The following is a 20,505-nucleotide window of genomic DNA, read 5'->3' on the forward strand; positions in this document are numbered from 1 at the left end:
TGGCAAAGACATGAAACCAACATAGGTGCCCATCAATGGTGGAATGGGTTAAAAAAAAATGTGGCATGTATATACCTTAAAATACCACACAGCCATAAAATAATGAAATCATGTCCTTTGCAGCAACATGGATGCAGCTGGAGGCCATTATCTTAATGAAGGAATAGAAAACCAAACACCATATGTTCTCACTTATAAGTGGCAGCTAAGCATTAGATACTCACAGACATAAAGATGGCATCAATAGACACTGAGGACTACTAGAGAGGGAAGGAAGAAAAGGAGCAAGGGCTGAAAAACTGTTGAGTATTATGCTTAGTACCTGGGTGATGGGATCATTTGTATCTCAGCATCACATATGCTCAGTTAACAAACCTGCACATGTACCCCCTGAATCTAAAATAAAAGTTGAAAAAAAAAATGTAAACTATTATATTTAAAGAATATTCAGTGAAACCAGAGTAATTAAATTAATAGTAGTAATAAAGGCCTTGTAAGAAATGAACATTCCATCACCAAGCTGAACAATGGGGAATACTTTAAAGCAACCCCAATAGAAGTAGCTCTCATGATTTGGAGATTGCAGTAGTTTCTTACAGAATAGAAACTGGAAACTGAGATCAAGACCAACTAATTATATGTAAATATATTTTAAAAATATATAATTTTAATACACAGCATGAATTTAAGCCATCTTCACAAATCCTTTTATATTATTCATAATGCCCAAATTGAAGGGCCTCTCTGACTACTGCTTTATAGGTATACAAAGGTCTAGTAGATCTTATTTGGCTATTAGTTCCCAGTTATTAGATGAGCAAAGAATGGCCAGTGGTTTTCCTTACAGAATTAAGCTTTAATAAGCTTTATCTCCATGTGGTGTGTTACAGTTTCATAGATCAAAATACCTGCAGTTTCTAAGAAACAAGTTTAAGCTCTAGCATTTATTTCCAGATAAACAGCAGTGTTCTTCAATAAACCAGGTACTAGAAAAAGTTACAGTGCCTCAGTTATATATTCCGCTTTTACTATAGGTGCTTCCAAACTATTTCAGTACTTACTTGCCCCACCTCCTGTGAGAGTAAGAAGTCCGGATCACCAATGCTTAGGTGATTTTCTAGGTTACGAATCTTGTGGAAAGTGGAAAGAGCCTTACTGTGTCACAGACTTGAACAAATAACCCCAGAATGAGTACTACTTAAGAAAGAAGAGAATATCTATTTCTGCTTCTGAACTACTTTTCATTTGCTTCAGCTTTGATTTAAGGCATTTAGTCTAAGGCTGATAATGTTTTCATTCCGGCTAACAAGGCTGAGCCTTGCTTTCCAATGCATTCCTTGTTGTTATTAGCCTCTGCTTTATATGGATGGGAAATTGACTACAACAGGCTCCCATATCATCTGGCTTGTGACTTAGGTAGTTAGAGGCACTGCAGAAGGTGGGAAGCTAGAGGGAGGAGAAACCACAATATTTCTCCATCCCCGTTCTGCTCAACCTTGATTATTGAGATTACTATTATTATGCATTAGCTATGTGAAATATATTCACATCACTTACAACTAAATAATCTTTACTGACAAAATACAAAGATCACTAAACTTATTTATGATTTTTATTTATTTATTTATTTTTGAGACAGAGTCTCACTCTTGTTGCCCAGGCTGGAGTGTGACGGCGTGATCTCAACTCACCACTACCTCCGCCTCCCAGTTGCAAGCAATTTTCCTGCCTCAGCCTCCCAAGTAGCTGGGATTACAGGCATGCACCATCATGCCCAGCTAATTTTGTATTTTTAGTAGAGACAGGGTTTCTCCACGTTGGTCAGGCTGATCTCTAACTCCCGACCTCAGGTGATCTGCCCACCTCAGCCTCCCAAAGTGCTGGGATTACAGGCGTGAACCACCGCGCCCAGACAGAAATCACTAAATTTATTTTTAAATGAAAACAAACTACAAATTGCTATGAAATAATTTTAAATTGCTGTTGTCCGAAGTCACTGGGCTTAATCTTTTTATTCCTGGTTTAATTATGAAAAAATGACTCATTATCATTTGCCATACTGGGTTAGAATTACCTTGTACCTCTATAAGGACACTGATTTTTTAACCACTTCCCAGAGAACATCTGTACAGTTCTCAAAATATTATTTTAACAACATCAAGAGTATATTTAATAGAGGACCTCTCATTTGTTTGCAAAGCCAAGCAGACAAGTAAGAACAGTAAGAGCAATAAGTTATACAGAAGGCTTGGCACTTTTTTGCAGTTGACTAGTAGGTGAGGCCCTTCCCTACTTTATTTGTAGTTTATAACAAGCCTTGAGAGATTTTTAAAATCTTGATTATCTAAATACAGAAATCAACTACATTAATAAAGAAAATATCTGGTAGAAGATATGTTGAAAATAGTTTTCAATGTTACTTAAGGTTTCTATTTGAAATGTCAATTTTTAAGAAAAGGAAGATAAAAAATAAAACAGTGTGATGCTAAAAAATTAACAACTGCATAGCAGTGCACAATACATAAAGTAAATTTTAAATCCAAATAGATTATTATCATCCCATGCTCATAAATTACAATTGTGCATAGTATAGGCTAAGCAAATTGCTCAAAGTTACAATGAATAAATCATGGATCTGGGAGTTGCTACCTGTTCCTTTATCCAAGAGTGATGGTATACATAATAATGGTTATATCGATAATAATCATTTAAATTTATTGGTTTAGAAAACTTTAAAGTCCAGGAGTATATTTGGCTTTAAGCATAGCTTCAGTCATGGCATGAAGCTGAAGTGATGTCATCAGTGTCTGTTTCTCTCCATCACTTGGAGTTACTGATCAAATGATGGCCAGGAGTCCACCATCCATTGGTGTCATTTACTATTCCATGTGCCCACTGGATCCCAGAATACAACGTGAATTATTCTTTCTGGAATTGGACAAACAATATTCTTTATAATCTAAGTACAGCTGTAGGGCTAGAAGAACCTTGGTCTGAAGGATGCCACATAGCTCACAATTCCCCTGGGCTTATTTATGAAAGAGGAATAATTATAAACATCATGTCTAAGTAAGCATTACTGAAAGCCAAAATCTTCTCTGATTTCACCAAATAATGTACAAGAATGTTCATAGCAGCTTTACTAATTGTTTATCTGTATTAGTCCATTCTCACACTGCTATAAGGACTTCCCTGAGACTAGGTAATTTATAAAGAAAAGAGGTTTAATTGACTCACAGTTCTGCACGTCTGGGGAGCCTCAGGAAACTTACAATTGTGGCAGAAGTGTAACAGTCTTTCGTTGTCTTAGATAACGCCCAGAGGAGCACGGACGCAAAGGTGAGGTTGGAGCAAAAGTTTATAGCTGAAAGAAGAAATCTCTCTGCCATAAGACAGGGGGTCCCACACAGGAATACCCACTATGAGTCTGGGGTCCAGGGTTTTCATGGACTGGGAAGAGGAAGGAATGAGCTGTCTTAGTGAATGTGTGACTCAGCTTGGCCTGGGACCAACCAGGAGCTGAAATGATGATTCATAGAGGCTGCTCAGCTTGGCCCAGGACCTGTTAGAAGCTGAAGTGAAAGCCTGGCCCGGGACCAATCAGAGGCTGAAGTGATGATTCACAGGAGCTAGACTTATACTCCTAATAAAGGAAAGTAGCTAGCCCACTGGAACCCCCCAGAGTCCACCATGCCCATGCCCAGAAAAGGAGAAGAAACTTTTCCTGGGAGCCCACTGACTATACACAGGACAAAGACATTTCTATGCCAGGCCTTGTTCCCTTGTCTAAGTGAGCTGGAGGTTTGTGCAAGTTTTTATCCAAATGGGCCGGAGGTTTTTTTCTATCTTTGCAGCCGTGGGCATGTCTCCAGGCACAACAACCTGTGCTAGTTCCCTTATTGGTGCCTGCAGCTTGAATTTTTTCCCAGGCTGCTTTATATGTTATGTGGGGATGAGGAACTGACCCATGGGCCAGGGGCTCTCCAGGACCCTTCCCTTGTTATCTAAGGCAAGCTAACTAACTCCTTTCAGAAGGAGAAGCAGGCACATCTTACATGGTGGCAGGCAAGAGAGGGGGATGAAGGAAGAACTTCCAAACACTTACAAAACCATCAGATCTTGTGAGAACTCACTCACTATTATGAGAACAGCATGGCTGAAACTGCCCCCATGATCCAATCACCTCCCTCCTTCAACACGTGGGGATTACAGGTCCCTCCTGTGACACTTGGGAACTACAATTTGAGATGAGATTTGGGTGGGGACACAGAGCCAAATCATATCACTCTCCCAACTGGAAACAACTGAAATACTCATCAGTAGGAGAATGGATACATAAACTGTGAAAATTCATACAATGGAAACAGATGGTTCCTGACTTAACAATGGTTTGACTGACTTATGATTTTTAAACTTTAAGATGGTATGGAAACCATACTTTAAGTACCCATACAACCACTCTATTTTTCACTTTCAGTACAGTGTCCAATAAATTACATGGGATAGTCAACACTTTATTATCAAGTAGTGTTAGATTTTTGAGCCCAAGTATAGGCTAATGTAAGTTCTCTGAACATGTCTAAGGTAAGTGAGGCTAAGCTATGATGTTCAGTAGGTTAGGTATATTAAATGCATTTTGACTAACTATATTGTCAACTTTACAACAGGTTTATCAGGACATACCGCATCATAAGTCAAGGAGCATCTATACTACATAAGAGGAAAAAAAGAACAAATGGATACTACCTGCAATCATATGGCTCAAACTTTCAGACTTTATGTTAAGTAAATGAAGCCAGATTAAAAAGAGTACATACTCTATAATTCCATTCATATGAAGTTCAAAAACAGGCAAAACTAATTGATTATAACAAAATCTAGAGTCTTAGTTTCCTTGAAGTCACTGGGTTTCGACTGAGGAGGGGCATGAAGGAAATTTCTAGCTGTTGGAAATGTTACATCTCAATCTAAGTGGTAGTTATTTGGATATGTGTGTAAAAGTTCCTTGAGCTGACACTTAAGAATAGTGTGCTTTAATCACTTTATTATGCATATGCTAAAAGTCAATATCGAAATTTGGTTTAAAATCTGCTCTGAATCATTTGACCATGAACACATTGACTAATATGCCACATCATAAAATACCACAGTGAAACATCACAGCAATACATCTAAATATGCCACCATCCTGACACTCTTCTTAAACTTATTCATCCTGGATATGCAGTGACCTTTATGTTTTTAAGGTGATATATTTTAAAATAACATGAATTTTGAATTGTTTACTCAGTTTCAGTAACAGATGTGCTCAGACTTGTTTGTGTTCTGAGATTTAGCTGCTGTGTTATCAGCAACATGTATTTATCAACAAACCAGGTGCAGAGATGCAATAACATGTGCAGTATATGCCCACTAGTAATCATATCAGCCAGCAATAATGTAACCTTATGCAACAAATAGATTATTTTAAGTGGGGTAAAATTGAATTTTTATAAATGGATGGCTACTAAAACTCCATTTTCAAGATTTATTTTTGCTAATTTCTCCATCCAAATCAGCAAAACAAGTAATTAATTAGCTGAAGCCACTTAAATATAACGTTTCTTAAAATATTTCTTTAATAAAATATAGTGTCTATTTTTTTTTTTTTTTTTTTGAGACGGAGTCTCACTCTGTCGCCCAGGCTGGAGTACAGTGGCGCAATCTCGGCTCACTGCAAGCTCCACCTCCCGGGTTCACGCCATTCTCCTGCCTCAGCCTCTCCGAGTAGCTGGGACTACAGGCGCCCACCACTACGCCCGGCTAATTTTTTGTATTTTTAGTAGAGACGGGGTTTCACCGTGGTCTCGATCTCCTGACCTCGTGATCCGCCCGCCTTATAGTGTCTATTTTATAAGTTTCTCCCTCCTCTTCAATTTGCTTAAAACTACACCATAGGTCAAAAAAGAAAAACACAAGTTTTGATATCTTTCGTCTTTTCTCTTTTTTTTTTTTTTTTTAGAGATGAGGTCTTGCTCTGTCACCTCAGCTGGAGTGCAGTGGTGCAATCATGGCTCACTGCAGTCTTGACCTCCCAGGATGAAGCTATCCTCCCACCTCAGTCTCCCCAATAGCTGGGACTACAGGCAAATGCCACCAGGCCTGGTTGATTTTTGTATTATTTGTAGACACAGGATCTCACCGTGTTGCCCAGGATGGTCTCCAACTCTTGAGTTCATGCAATCTACCCACCTCAGCCTCCAAAAGTGCTGGGATTTCAGGCATGAGCCACCACTACACCTGGCCTTTTGTTTTGTCTTTATCTTTAGGTCTTTGATAGTGAGTCACTGGAAGAACAAAAAGATCAAGTAATGAAATCATTTAAAGTCAGGCCCATCCAGCTTAAGTCAGACGCAATTTGTTAATATGAGGCTTACGAATCCTAGGTTTTATTAGAAAACATTGATTACTAGAGATTTAGGAGTCTGAAGAGCTTGTTAACAGCCTCCCTATGCTGACTGAGAACCTGGGGAAATTGCAGTCTCTTTCCAGACTACTTTTCAAGAAATTTCTCCCTGGTTGCTTTTCAGAACTAAATGGTTTCTTTGCTTGAAAAATTGAACAAACAACTGAATTCTGGCCTTGCAAAGGTCTCTTCTGTTTTCAGGTTGGTGGCATTTTGGCTACAGTATGTCATCCGCTTTTTGAGACTGTGGTATGTCCAGAACATCCTTGAAAATAAGATCGCATATTTTTATAAAAAGGAATGATGTGTGATATTGAACCTGTTCTTGCTCATGCTAGATTAAAGCAAACCTGTTCAAGAGTTCATGATGACCTGATATGTATTAAAATTTCACTAAGTACAATATAATTTTGACTCTCTTTTAGAAAAAGAATATATTTTATTCCATATAAGGGCCAAAAAATATTATCATATATTGACAGTGAAATGTAATAGGCAACTTTTACAATGCTAGGCGCATAGGAAGTGCCTAACACATTACATTGATTGACTGACATGTAAATGAACTGTGTGATTCTTTATGTCTTTCACAGATTGGGAAGCTCTGAAAACACATTACTTATTCAAAAAAGAACTGAAAGATCAGTCCCTGAATGAGCAGCTCTATTGTTCTGTCCAACTGTCTTTGGCCTAGGTGAGAGGATATTTAACTTAGATTTAACTGGTCTTCAGTTGTGTCTACTTGACTTTCCATGTGACAAATGGAGCAGAAAGCAAGATACGCACAGAGCAGAAAAGACAAGTCAATATCTGACCTCCAAAATCAATTCAGGGAAACATTTTCAGTACTTAACTGTGTATTGTTCAAGTTTTTGTGTAAAGAAAATAAACTAGGCCTTCTCCTGGCTCTGTAGGCGCTCATAATGCATAGAGTTTTAGTCTCTAGAATAAATCTATCTATTGAAGAACAAGGTGATTGTAATACATTAGTAGTTCTCCCCTTATATCCAGGGTTGTGTTTTTTACGTTTTCAACTACTCATGGTCAACCAGAGTCTGCAAATAGGTGAGTACAGTACAATAAGGTATTTTGAAAGGGAGAGACAGACCACATTCACATAACTTTTATTACAGTATACTAATTGTTCTATTTTACTATTAGTTGTTTTTGTTAATATCTTAACAGGCCTAATTTGTAAATTAAATTTTATCATAGTTTATGTATGTATAGAAAAAGACATCGCATATATAGAGTTTGGTACTATCCACGTTTTCAGGAATTCACTAGGGATTTTGGACTGTTTCCCCACAGATAAGGGGAGACTACTGTACACAGTGTTCAGAGATGAATATCCCTTCAGGTTGAAGCTGAATGAATGCATATTTGAAGTGAATAGAGATAGAGATATGAGAGTACTTATTTATATATCCTGATCTAGAAAGCAGAAAGCTGTTGGACTGTTTTCTCTTCTTTCTTTTTTTCTTTTTTTTTTTTGAGACAGGGTCTCATGGAGTGCAGTGGCACAATCACCACTCACTGCAGCCTCAAACTTCTGGACTCAAGCAGCCCTCCTACCTCAGCCTTCTGAGTAGCTGGGACTACAGATGCGTGCCACCATGCCTGGCTAATTTTTTTATTTTTTTATAGACAAGATCCCACTATGTTGTCCAGGCTGGTCTTGAACACCTCTGCTCAAGCAATACTCTGGTCTTGGCCTCCCAAAGTGTTGAGATTACAGGCATGAGCCACCATGTCCAGCTGGGCTTTTTTTTTTTAATATCGTTTTGCTTGTTTTGGTTTTTGCCCTTTAATTTCAAGTTGGTCTTTATGCTCTACCAATGTTCAAGAGGTATTTTTCCAATAAGAAAGCTTGCTAATTCAATATTATTAGTTTATTTGAGTTTGATATACCATCTGTAGCATATTATAATAGCTAATTTTTTTTCAAAGTTCAATTTACATACACCGGCCAAGGTCTTTGTGACTTCAGTAATGCTGACACCTTTGGGTAAATTGGAAAAGGATATAGAAAAGAATCCTCTAAACATCGGCTTCCTGAAATTGAGTAAATTTCATGAATTATAAGTAGTTATTCCAATATTTGAATAGGTAACTACATAAATATTTCTGACTGTCTCACTTGACACCATTAGTATTGAGTCAGTTGTGGTTTATCAGGAAAACAGAAACCACCCTGTGTAGCATGGATCTTAAGGATGCACGTAATAAAGAATTAGGGTTTATACTTCTGTTGGAAAATAGAAGAATAGAGATAGAGAAGCTTCTACCAACATTTAGGGGTCCTGCCTCTGAAGTTTAAAGAAGTCATCTCAGCCTAAAGCACTGAAGCGGTTGGTTGAAGGTCTTATCTGGAAGTTGCTGCAATTCTCTGGTGTCTCTAGAAAGGTCTTATGAACAAACTCAGACTGAAACCACTAAACTGGTGGTTCTCAAGCACTCACCTCTGACCACACATCTGGCTGCAACTATATCCAGAGAATAATTATTTTCTTCCAAGTTTCTTTCATTGGCAAACTCAAACCTGGGACTACTCAGGGAAGGGGATTCTGGAATATACAGTTCCCAGTTTCTTTGCTGAAGTGTAGAGGAGACTTTGGTTCCCATCTAAAAGAGTGTTGGGTGCACAGTGGACCTCAGGTGATCCTGCGGAAGAGCTCCCAATTTGTGCATCACTTTCTAAAATAATGCTCACAATAAGGTGTTATTACCTTAAAAGGACACTTGTGTTCCATTTAAAAGTTGGAAGGATTCTGTAAGAAAAAAGAAAAGTGCGATATTTTAACCCTGGCTTGGAAATTAATAATGAACAATAGCATAGAAAAGGCAGTAAAGAGCTAGCAGAAAACAAAACAAAACATGTGAATTTATTTAATCCAACATTTCCACACTTTCTGGATGAAGGAACACTTAGGTATGTTCTGCAGCGCTTGCTAACAACATTCCACAGTACACTTTTATATAAACCCTATTCTAGAGGATGCTTTTGGCATGCTTCAAGGTTACTGAACAAATCTACAGTTAAATGAAATATGCTGACTAAATGTATTTATCTCTTCCTCCTCCCGGCACTCTACTGAAATCACAGTATTAGGATCACTAAGGCATAAACCCCCAAAACAAAAGAAATGAGAAAAAAACATCAGAGATGACAGATTTCCGCAGTTGAAAGATGGATAATAGATGTAAAATTAGTAACTGAGGAAATGTCCTTTAAAATGTTTAACAACCAGGATGATCTGGGCACCAGCCAGTCAGAAGAGAAACCAGAAGAGTTTAGAGCTGAGCCTTGGAGGCTCACTGATGGGTCAAATATTAACCCACTCATCAGTGGTTTGATGGTGGGAAGTTGAAGGCTGAGTTTGAAGCTAAAGACTATTTTTCAGGCTCAGAGGATGTGATCTCTATTTTCATTGCTATGCTCTTAATCCTTTATTTCTTTTTCTTTTAAAAAAGACCCCACTTTACTCAGGATTCTTGACTTTAGTTTGAACACATACAACAAAAAGTAACATTGCTATTAATGATCTTTAAAGATCATTAGGATTGAATACGTGGCATTTTGTTGGTGCTGATTCACAATAAATTAAAGACATTATTAGATTCTCTAGTTGCTTGTTGAAGGACAACAAAGGTGAAGGGTTAAGTGAGGTGTTGGTCAAAAGTTAAATTAGTTTGCTATACTCTGTATTCAAGATACTAATTTTTATCTCAACAACTACGCTAATTCTGTTTACAAAAGAGAATGGCTTTCTCTCTTTTATCTGACTTTTTAAATTTTATTCTTCCTTCATGAACAAATTTAAATTATATTTTATTTGTAAAAGCTTTTCCACTAATTCTTAGCCATATCGACTTTTCATTATTCTGCCATGCTACAGTGCTTACTTTCTGTGTCATACATTTTGGCTTATGACAAAGATGATCTTGAGCTATTATCTATGCTTTTCATCTGATGAACTAGTTCACCTATGAGATTGTGAACTCCTTGAAAGAGAGAATATGTCTTGTCAAAAATATTTACTGGGTGTATTAATCAGGTCCAACCAGAGAAACAGAACTAGAAGGAGATATATTTATTACAAGGAACTGGCTAGTACAATTGTAGGGACTGGCCAAGTAAGTTCAAAGACCATAGGCAGAAGACAAGCTAGCTGGAACCACACAGGCATGAACCAAAGCTTCCTGTTCACAGGTAATAGAAAGAAAGATCCACAGAGAAGGGAGAACTATAGACTCAGCAGCTATCTTGAGTCCTTGACATCGGAAAAGCCTAAGTCCTCTTCTAAAAGCTTTCCAAATAATTCAGATTCACCCTGAATAAACTTCTTCTTCATTAACTTAAAGTCAACTGATTAGAAACTTTAATCACATCTGCAAAATATCTTCACAGCAGTGTCTAGATTAGTATTTTAATAACTGGAAGAAGTTATATGTATGTTACAAAATGACCATTGCCTCTCTATTTTCTCATGAGAGAATAACCTTTATAACCAGACACATATAGGGAATCCTGGGGACTACAGTTCAGCCCAGTCAAATTGACAAGTCAAAAATCTATCACACTAAGCATCTAGTATATAAGAAATAGAGAATATTTTTGCTGCCCTTAGAGAAGAAATAAAGTCCTATATAGTTATTTCCTATCTCCCCAAATGCCTGGCTCTATGCTAGATATATACAGGTACACAATAAATACATAAAGAAATAGGTGGCCTTGGCTAATTTCTACCCAATTTGATTTTGATTGATTTGAGTACTAAACAGGTTGATGAGTACACTGTTTTGTCTGCATAAAATGATTTCCTGGGAAGAAATAGTTGAGTTAATGGCAGCATTGTGTTTTCTCTCATTTAGTTCTGTTAAGAAGCACATGCTAAATCGTAATTTTTGAAAATAGCACAAAATGCCTTTATTATGTTTGATAGAGCATTTATTAGCAAACCATTTCAAATTCACAGCATAAGCCATCAATGTGCTATCATGGTTCCATGTGCTGCAGATACAGTTGAGGACAAAACAGTTTCTACACACATAGAGCTTGTTATGTGGGAGGTGACAAAAAATTTAAAAATGAACAATTTAATATATAAAATGTCAGTTAATCAGAGCAGATTCAATAACTTAGGGACTGAAATTTACACAATTTTAATGGTCTTGAGTTAAAGAAAAATAAATCATAAAATCAATGAATACTAACAAATGAATTAGATTGAATTAGATATATGCACTAATACGCAGAATGGGAAAATAAATTATAAATTTTACAAACCTGATGTGATGATTAATTATTGGTGCCAACTTGACTGTGCTAAGGGACGCCCTGAGAGTTGGTAAAACACTCTTTTTGGATGTACCTATGAAGGTGTTTTTGGAAGAGATTAGCATTTGAATAGCTAGCTTCAGCAAAAAAGATCTATCCTCATCAATGTGGGTAGATGTCATTCAATCCCTTGAGGGCCCAGACAGAAGATAAAGGCAGAGAAAGGAAAAATTTATTTTCTCTCTTCTGGAGCTGGAGCATCCATCTTTTCCTGACCTTGGACACGAGAATTCTAGATTCTCAGGCCTTTGGACTCCAGGACCTAATATCAGTGACCACTTGGGTTCTCAGGCCTCTGACAATGGACTCAGAACGCTAACATCAGCTCCTCAAGTTCTCAGGCCTTTAGACTAAGATTGAATCATACCACCAGCTTCCCTGGTAATTTTCTATTTCTGGTGGAAAAAAATTGTTTCCCATACATTCACTTCTGGTGTTTTATGCTTCAAACCTTGTTTCTTCCCCACTACCCTCATAATTCCTATGCCAGGCACTGTGAACACACTCCAGTTGTCCTAAGACTTCTGGCCCTGCCCCTATAATCCAAAATGTCCAGTGTATCACCAACTCAACTTCCCCTTGGTTAGACCTTAACAATGCCTGCTGCTATTCCAATACCACCTGGAAAGAAGGGAAATATGATACATGATTATTATTTAGAAAATAAACTTACTTTTATAATTTTTTATAAAAACGTATGGCCAAATGAGAAGCCCAGAATAAATAAAGGCCAAAGTTTGTAGGACAGTTTAGCAGAAAATTTACTCTGTTATCTAAAATTTTTATTGATTTATGCTGTAATATCCCCCATTTCTTCCCTGAGTACTGCTCATGTTATTGATCTTCATCTGTAAAATAATTGCTTGCAGTATATTGTTGAATCCTGTACTGCTAGACTTTTACACGGTGGGATGCCTACTGGGTTAAGTCAGTGTCAAATCCAGGAACTTCACATCATTAGTACCTTTGAGTAGGGTAACATATTTGAAATATTAAGTCATGTGTAAAACACTGTCATGCATTTTTTCCATTTTGCTTCCCCATGCCACACTAGCTCAGGTGCCCTGTCTTCTTCCATACTTACTGAGAATAGCTATATTTTGTAAGGGCTATGGCAGAGTCAAATGGGGGGAATAAAGTATCTTCCTAGCTTTGCTTTCCAAAAGCCTGAAGTCCTAAGATGACCTGGTGAACTGAGACTACTCCTAACCTCAGAAATGAGAGAAATAGTAAAAGAGAGTGGTGCCTTGAGTCCCTAGACAGAAAAGACTCCCCCACTAAAGAAGGGAGAGAGAGATGGAGGAGACATGGTGAGGGCATAGGTATCAGAGATGAGGGCTGAATGGGTGTGGAAGGCTGATGTGGGGCTCCCATTTATGGGCTCTGTGTCCTGTTTCTAGGCAAAGCCCTGGAGTGTCACCAAGACTGCAGACAAAAAACATGAATAGAGAATCTAGGCAGTTGGGTGTCAGCACCATGGTGATTTTAGTGCCTCCACACAGCATGGGATCCCATGACTACACAGACCACTCATGGAGCCACACAAACAGAAATGAGGGATGTCAGGGGTGACATGTGTGAACTGAGAACTAGATAAGATGGACGCCAAAGCAGATATTTGTGAAGATAAATGACATGTAGAGTCCACTCAGCTAAGAAGGAGTAGAGAGGATTCTTCAACTGAACAGGATTAAATGATGAAAAACTAAAAATAGCCATCAAATCCAGGCATAAATAATTTTAAATAGAATTAATAATTAAATAAGAATAATTTTCAAAGAATTACATGTATATGTATGTGTATGTGTACAACAAAAACACACACACATGCATATCTTGCAGAGCATATTTCATACAACTGGTTATTAGAGCACAAGCCATTCTGTTGGAGGCATTCAAAAAATGGCTTTTTCTAAGAAAAAGAATGTACTAATGAGAAAAGTCTCAAAATTCTCAAGAAAATTCTATGCAATTTTCAGTAACTCAGATAAGTTTTTGGTCATGGAGAAAGACATTAACATTAACATATTCTGGGTCTTTTTCTACTGCTATTTATATTTCACACACTAAGTAGGATAGATGTGTTTAAGTATTAATCTATGACCTATATTATAAAAGCTATATCTTCATTACAAACACCTAACATTAAAATTGTCATTAACAAACTAGTCAGGTTTTGGAAATTATCTGACATAAACATAATAAGAACCTTTAAGTTGATTGTAAATATATTAGCTATATTATAGATTAAATATGGCTATTTTATGAGGTCTATAATATTTAGTCCTTAACATTGAAAAAATTTTATAGAATATTAGAACATCATCTTCAAATTGGCAAATATGATAGGTCACTAACTGAACATGTCTAATTTGGCTAATAAAGGAATATATTGTTCATTTTTTCAGAATGATAGTTACTATTTCAGATCAATTAGATGTACTTACTATACACAGACCCTTATTTAGGAGAGGTTTACTGAGGGAAATATTTACACCTAAGATTGTAAGGGTACAAGTATACACAATTGAAAATTGTTGCCAGGCACGGTGGCTCACGCCTGTAATCCCAGCACTTTCAGAGGCCGAGGTGGGTGAATCACGAGGTCAGGAGATCGAGACCATCCTGGCTAACACAGTGAAACCCCGTCTCTACAAAAAACACAAAAAACTAGCCGGGCGTGGTGGCGGGCGCCTGTAGTCCCAGCTACTCAGGAGGCTGAGACAGGAGAATGGCGTGAACCTGGGAGACAGAGCTTGCAGTGAACCCAGATGGTGCCACTGCACTCCAGCCTGGGCGACAGAGCGAGATTCCATCTCAAAAAAAAAAAAAAAAGAAAAATTTTTTTTTTTTTCTGACCTATTTAATTTATTTTTATTTCAAGTTTTAGGGTACATGTGCAGGATGTGTGCAGGTTTGTTACATAGGTAAATGTGTGCCATGGTGGTTCGCTGCACCTATCTACCTGAAAATTGTTAAATTTGAATAACAATAGTCAAGAGTACAGTGGAAAATCTCAGTTTGGAAGTTTACAATTTTAGTTTGTAGTCACCTAAAACCTCGATATTATCTAAAATGCAGTCGTAGGGTGCTAAGTAGAGAATTGGGAATAAGAAAAACAGCACAGTAAGTAAAAAATTCATGGACTTTCCTCTTCTTTATTCTACTATATTGTCTCTTTTCATGTGCTTCTTTAGCCACCTGGATTGCTTCAGGGCTTCCTGTTCTTTGAATTATGACAGAGAATTATTCACCCTCCAGCAGCCGACCCTGGAAATAGATGCACTGGAGAAGGGTCCAAGGAGCGAAAACTGGGCTACTTGCCTCTAGCAAATAACGTTTTGTAAGAATCCAAATTTGCATCACACTGGGAGAGGGGATAAGGCTGGGTGGAGAGATTACGGGCTGAGATTTGAGGGCTGTACATAAACTGTAATTTGAAGTTAAATCTCATTATCATTTCAAGGTCTAATAAAGCAGAGAAACAAAATGTGAACTAAATTACTTATTAAATTCTTCCAGAGAATCAAGTGTGGCTCTCCTGCAAAGTTCCTACTCTCTAAAATTTTATGTCAAATATAAACACGAAAATAAATACAAGGTAAAGGAATTATTTTCTTTTAACATAGTAAAGACTAAAAGAAACTATCAGATAGGCTGTCAATGACAAACAGCGCACAAAACATGCCAGCAAAGCAACTGATAGTCACACGCATAACACTTCCTCATTTAGACATTCAACAAATATTTTTAAGCACTGACTGCTAGAATGCAATGATAAATAAGAAAGATGATGTCCTTAATTTTCTTTAAATATATAGTTGAATATATGCGTGTGTGTGTGTGTATGTTTTGGAGGAGAGCAGAGATTAATCAAATAATTTACTCATTCATTTAACTAATATTTATCAAATGGCTACAATATTCCAGGTCTGTTCTACATATTGACAATATACAAAGTTCCTGTCCCTGTGATGGCTTACATTCTAATGAGGGAGACTATAAGTGAACAAATAAGTTTTTAAGATAATGGTAAATCCTACAGAGGAAAAACAAAAAGCAAGGGAGATTGTGTGAGTTATGTGTGAGTGCATCCTATTAAAGATTTTAAGGTTTAGTCGTTCAGAACAGGCCCCTCTGGGGAGGTGACATTTTAGCAGAAACCTGAATAGAGTGAGGATATGAGCCACGAGAATACTTAAGAATAAAACATTTTAAGAAGAGAGAATTTCAAGAGCACAGGCCCTGAACTGGAAATGTGCTTGCATGTTTAAGAAATAGCAGAAACGCCAAATTTATTGAGCACACAATTTACTGAGCTGTATGTGCCAGGGATCAAAGATCCACATGAGTGAAAGCAAGTCCTAGCCATCAAGGTGTATAATATTCTTCAAGATTACAACAGAAACAGATACAAATTTCCCCCACCCAGCCATCTCTAGATACTTGGAAACATTTTCTCAGAAAGTCTCTGATAAAGTTAACAAGTTGAATGAATACTGTATAAGAAATCAAAATCTGCAGAACTGAGCCAGTTCTAAAGGAAAGCCATCACCATTGTAGGCAGGAGTGTTCTAGATATGAATGTCATCAGCAGGAGAAAAGTAGAGGGGCATGGAAAGGAGGGAGGAGAACATATGCACTTATAGAAAATATATGATGAATAAAATGGCACTACCACCTCCACTAGGAAGTAAATAAACAGCAGCAAAGTCAGTTAAGATGGCGTCACATAAACACTAGTGCTTCATTACCTAAATATCACACCCAAATGTTTATATAGGTAACTTCATTGTCAATGACTGATGTCAATTAATGGGACTGTTAAGACAAAAATGTTTTTTAAAATTCCCAAGATTTCTGTTATTAGCAGCCTAAAACATACAGTTTTATGTTGAAATATACCATCTTTAGGTATTTTAGATAATTTTATTAGAAATTATTCTACTTTTGGCCAGATGCAGTGGCTCACATCTGTAATCCCAGGGCTTTGGTAGGCCTAGACAGGAGGATAGCTTGAAGCCAGGAATTTGAGACTAGCTTGAACAACATAGTGAGACCTCATCTCTCGAAAAAAAATAATAATAAAATCAAAAAAGTTAGCTGGGCATGGTGATGAACACCTGTAGTCCTAGCTACTCAGGAGGCTGAAATGGGAGGATTGCTTGAGCCTAGGAGGTGGAGTCTGCAGGGAGCCAGGATTGTGCCACTACACTCCAGCCTGGACACCAGAGTGAGACCATGTCTCAAATCTGTGAGATCCTGTTTCAAAAAGGAAATAATAAAAGAAATTATTCTACATTCGAGCTAGCCAAGTAATCTATCACCTTCTAAGAAAATTGAAGGTTTTTGAAGATTGTCATAAATAATCTATTCCTTGATCAAAGAGTACATATATCTTTGCCACATGCATGTACAAAAATACAACAGAATATGTTAAAAAGGTGTGATACAAAGGGAATGACCATGCTGAGGTTATTCATCCCTTTATTTCTAGGATACCTGAAATTACTAGGGCAAGATTTTGTGCAACGGCAATAGAACCGAGGAGAGTGGATACAAATTTGACTAAATGTTCTGTTAACATTATTATATGAGTTTTAAAAATTAAACTGTAGATAATTTATAATAGTCTTAGATGTTTTTCTTTATTAGTTAGGGCAAATTAGATTTCAATGCAGATGAGATTTCTTAGAATTAAAAGTTAGTATATTCTGAAACAGCCATTTCTAACAGTCGAGACAGAACTGTAGCTACAAAAACCCACTACATAGGTTAAGAATTTAATTAAACTGCAACAAAGCCGAGGGCAAGAATTGCAAATTCATACTTTCTGAACTTTACAGATTTACACCAATCTAGCCTTTTAAATTAACATTGGCACACTATCCAACACATAAGAAATCCATCGACTGCCTATGTCTTTATTTATATCCAGTACGTAGCCATAGGAAGAAAAACCAAAATCAAATGTTAAGTACCTACTATATGCTAACTTCTGTGTAAGGTGCTCTATAGGCTCTTTGCCTCTTAAAGGTGTATAACAAAACAGCTTCCAAAAATGATTTTTGACAAATTTGTTCTTCACCTGCTGTTCTAACTTAAGCTATCAGAAATAATACCCCAAAAGAGAGAGTAAACATGAAACATCATGACCCGAATCATCTACTCTTATACCTTGCAATTGAAAGCAAATAGCCTGTTAGGGGCAAATGAAATTTCTTCTGTGCAGACAAGAATGCTACACCTAAATATGTAACTTTCTTAGACACATTTATATAATCAAGTTAAAAAAATATGAACGATTATGACAGAATTCACTATATCTGGCATTATTGTTTATGAATGTATATAAGCAATTCTCATGTATACAGATAGACTCATACCTTTAATCTTTATTCATTCAGAATATTAAATCATAGAATTTTTCTCCATCTAGATCCCTTTTATTATTATACTTCAAGTTCTAGGGTACATGTGCACAACTTGCAGGTTTGTTACATATGTGTACATGTGCCATATTCATTTGCTGCAAACATTAACTCGTCATTTACATTAGGTATTTCTCTTAATGTTATCCCTCCCCTATCCCCCAACCCCACGACAGACCCTGGTGTGTGATGCTCCCGGCCCTGTGTATGAGTGTTCCCATTGTTCAATTCCCACCTATGAGAACATGTGGTGTTTGGTTTTCTGTCCTTGCAATAATTTGCTCAGAATAATAGTTTCCAGCATCACCCATGTCGCTACAAGGGACATGAACTCATCCTTTTTAATGGCTGCATAGTATTCCATAGTGTATATGTGCCATGTTTTCTTAATCCAGTCTATCATTGATGGACATTTGGGTTGGTTCCAAGTCTTTGCTATTGTGAATAGTGCCTCAATAAATATACATGTGCACGTGTCTTTATAGTAGCATGATTTCTAATCCTTTGAGTATATACCCAGTAATGGGATGGCTGGGTCAAATGGTGTTTCTAGTTCTAGATCCCTGAGGAATCTCCACACTGTCTTCCACAATGGTTGAACCAGTTTTCACTCCCACCAACAGTGTAAAAGTGTTCCTATTTCTCCACATCCTCTCCAGCACCTGTTGTTTCCCGACTTTTTAATCATCGTCATTCTAACTGGTGTGAGATGGTATCTCATTGTGGTTTTGATTTGCATTTCTCTGATGGCCAGTGATAATGAGCATTTTTTCATGTGTCTGTTGGCTGCATAAATGTCTTCTTTTGAGAAGTGTCTGTTCATATCTTTGCCCACTTTTTGACAGGGTTGTTTGATTTTTTGTGATAAATTTTTAAGTTATTTGTAGATTCCAGATGTTAGCCATTTGTCAGATGAGTAGATTGCAAAAATTTTCTCCCATTCTATAGGTTGCCTGCTCACTCTGATGGTAGTTTCTTTTGCTGTGCAGAAGCTCTTCAGTTTAATTAGATCCCATTTGTCAATTCTGGCATTTGTTTCCATTGCTTTTGGTGTTTTAGACATGAAGTCCTTGCCCATGCCTATGTCCTGAATGGTATTGCCTAGGTTTTCTTCTAAGGTTTCTATGGTTTTAGGTCTAATATTTAAATCTTTAATCTATCTTGAATTAATTTTTGTATAAGGTGTAAGGAAGGGATCCAGTTGTCGCTTTCTACATATGGCTAGCCAGTTTTCCCAGGACCATTTATTAAATAGGGAATCCTTTCTCCATTGCTTTTGTCAGGTTTGTCAAAGATCAGATGGTTGTAGATTGTGGTGTTATTCTGAGGGCTCTGTTCTGTTCCATTGGTCTATATCTCTGTTTTGGTACCAGTACCATGCTGTTTTGGTTACTGTAGCCTTGTAGTATAGTTTGAAGTCAGGTAGTGTGGTGCCTCCAGCTTTGTTCTTTTGGCTTAGGATTGACTTGGCAATGCGGGTTCTTTTTTGGTTCCATATGAACTTTAAAGTAGTTTTTTCCAATTCTGTGAAGAAAGTCATTGGTAGCTTGATGGGGATGGCATTGAATCTGTAAATTACCTTGGGCAGTATGGCCATTTTCACAATATTGATTCTTCCTACCCATGAGCATGGAATGTTCTTCCATTTGTTTGTATCCTCTTTTATTTCATTGAGCAGTGGTTTGTAGTTCTCCTTGAAGAGGTCCTTCACATCCCTTGTAAGTTGGATTCCTAGGTATTTTATTCTCTTTGAAGCAATTGTGAATGGGAGTTCACTCATGATTTGGCTTTCTGTTTGTCTATTATTGGTGCATAAGAATGCTTGTGATTTTTGCACACTGATTTTGTATCCTGAGACTTTGCTGAAGTTGCCTATCAGCTTAAAGAGATTTTGGGCTGAGACAATGGGGTTTTCTAGATATACAATCATGTCATCTACAAACAGGGACAATTTGACTTCCTCTTTTCCTAATTGAATACCCTTTATTTCCTTCCCCTGCCTGACTGCCCTGGCCAGAACTTCCAACACTATGCTGAATAGGAGTGGTGAGAGAGGGCATCCCTGTCTTGTGCCAATTTTCAAAGGGAATGCTTCCAGTTTTTACCCATTCAGTATGATATTGGCTGTGGGTTTGTCATAGATAGCTCTTATTATATTGAGATACATCCCATCAATACCTAATTTATTGAGAGTTTTTAGCATGAAGGGTTGTTGAATTTTGTCAAAGGCCTTTTCTGCATCTATTGAGATAATCATGTGGTTTTTGTCATTGGTTCTGTTTATATGC

This window comes from Hylobates moloch, unplaced genomic scaffold (genome assembly GCF_009828535.3).
Source record: "Hylobates moloch isolate HMO894 unplaced genomic scaffold, HMol_V3 SCAFFOLD_4, whole genome shotgun sequence".
Taxonomy (NCBI): domain Eukaryota; kingdom Metazoa; phylum Chordata; class Mammalia; order Primates; family Hylobatidae; genus Hylobates; species Hylobates moloch.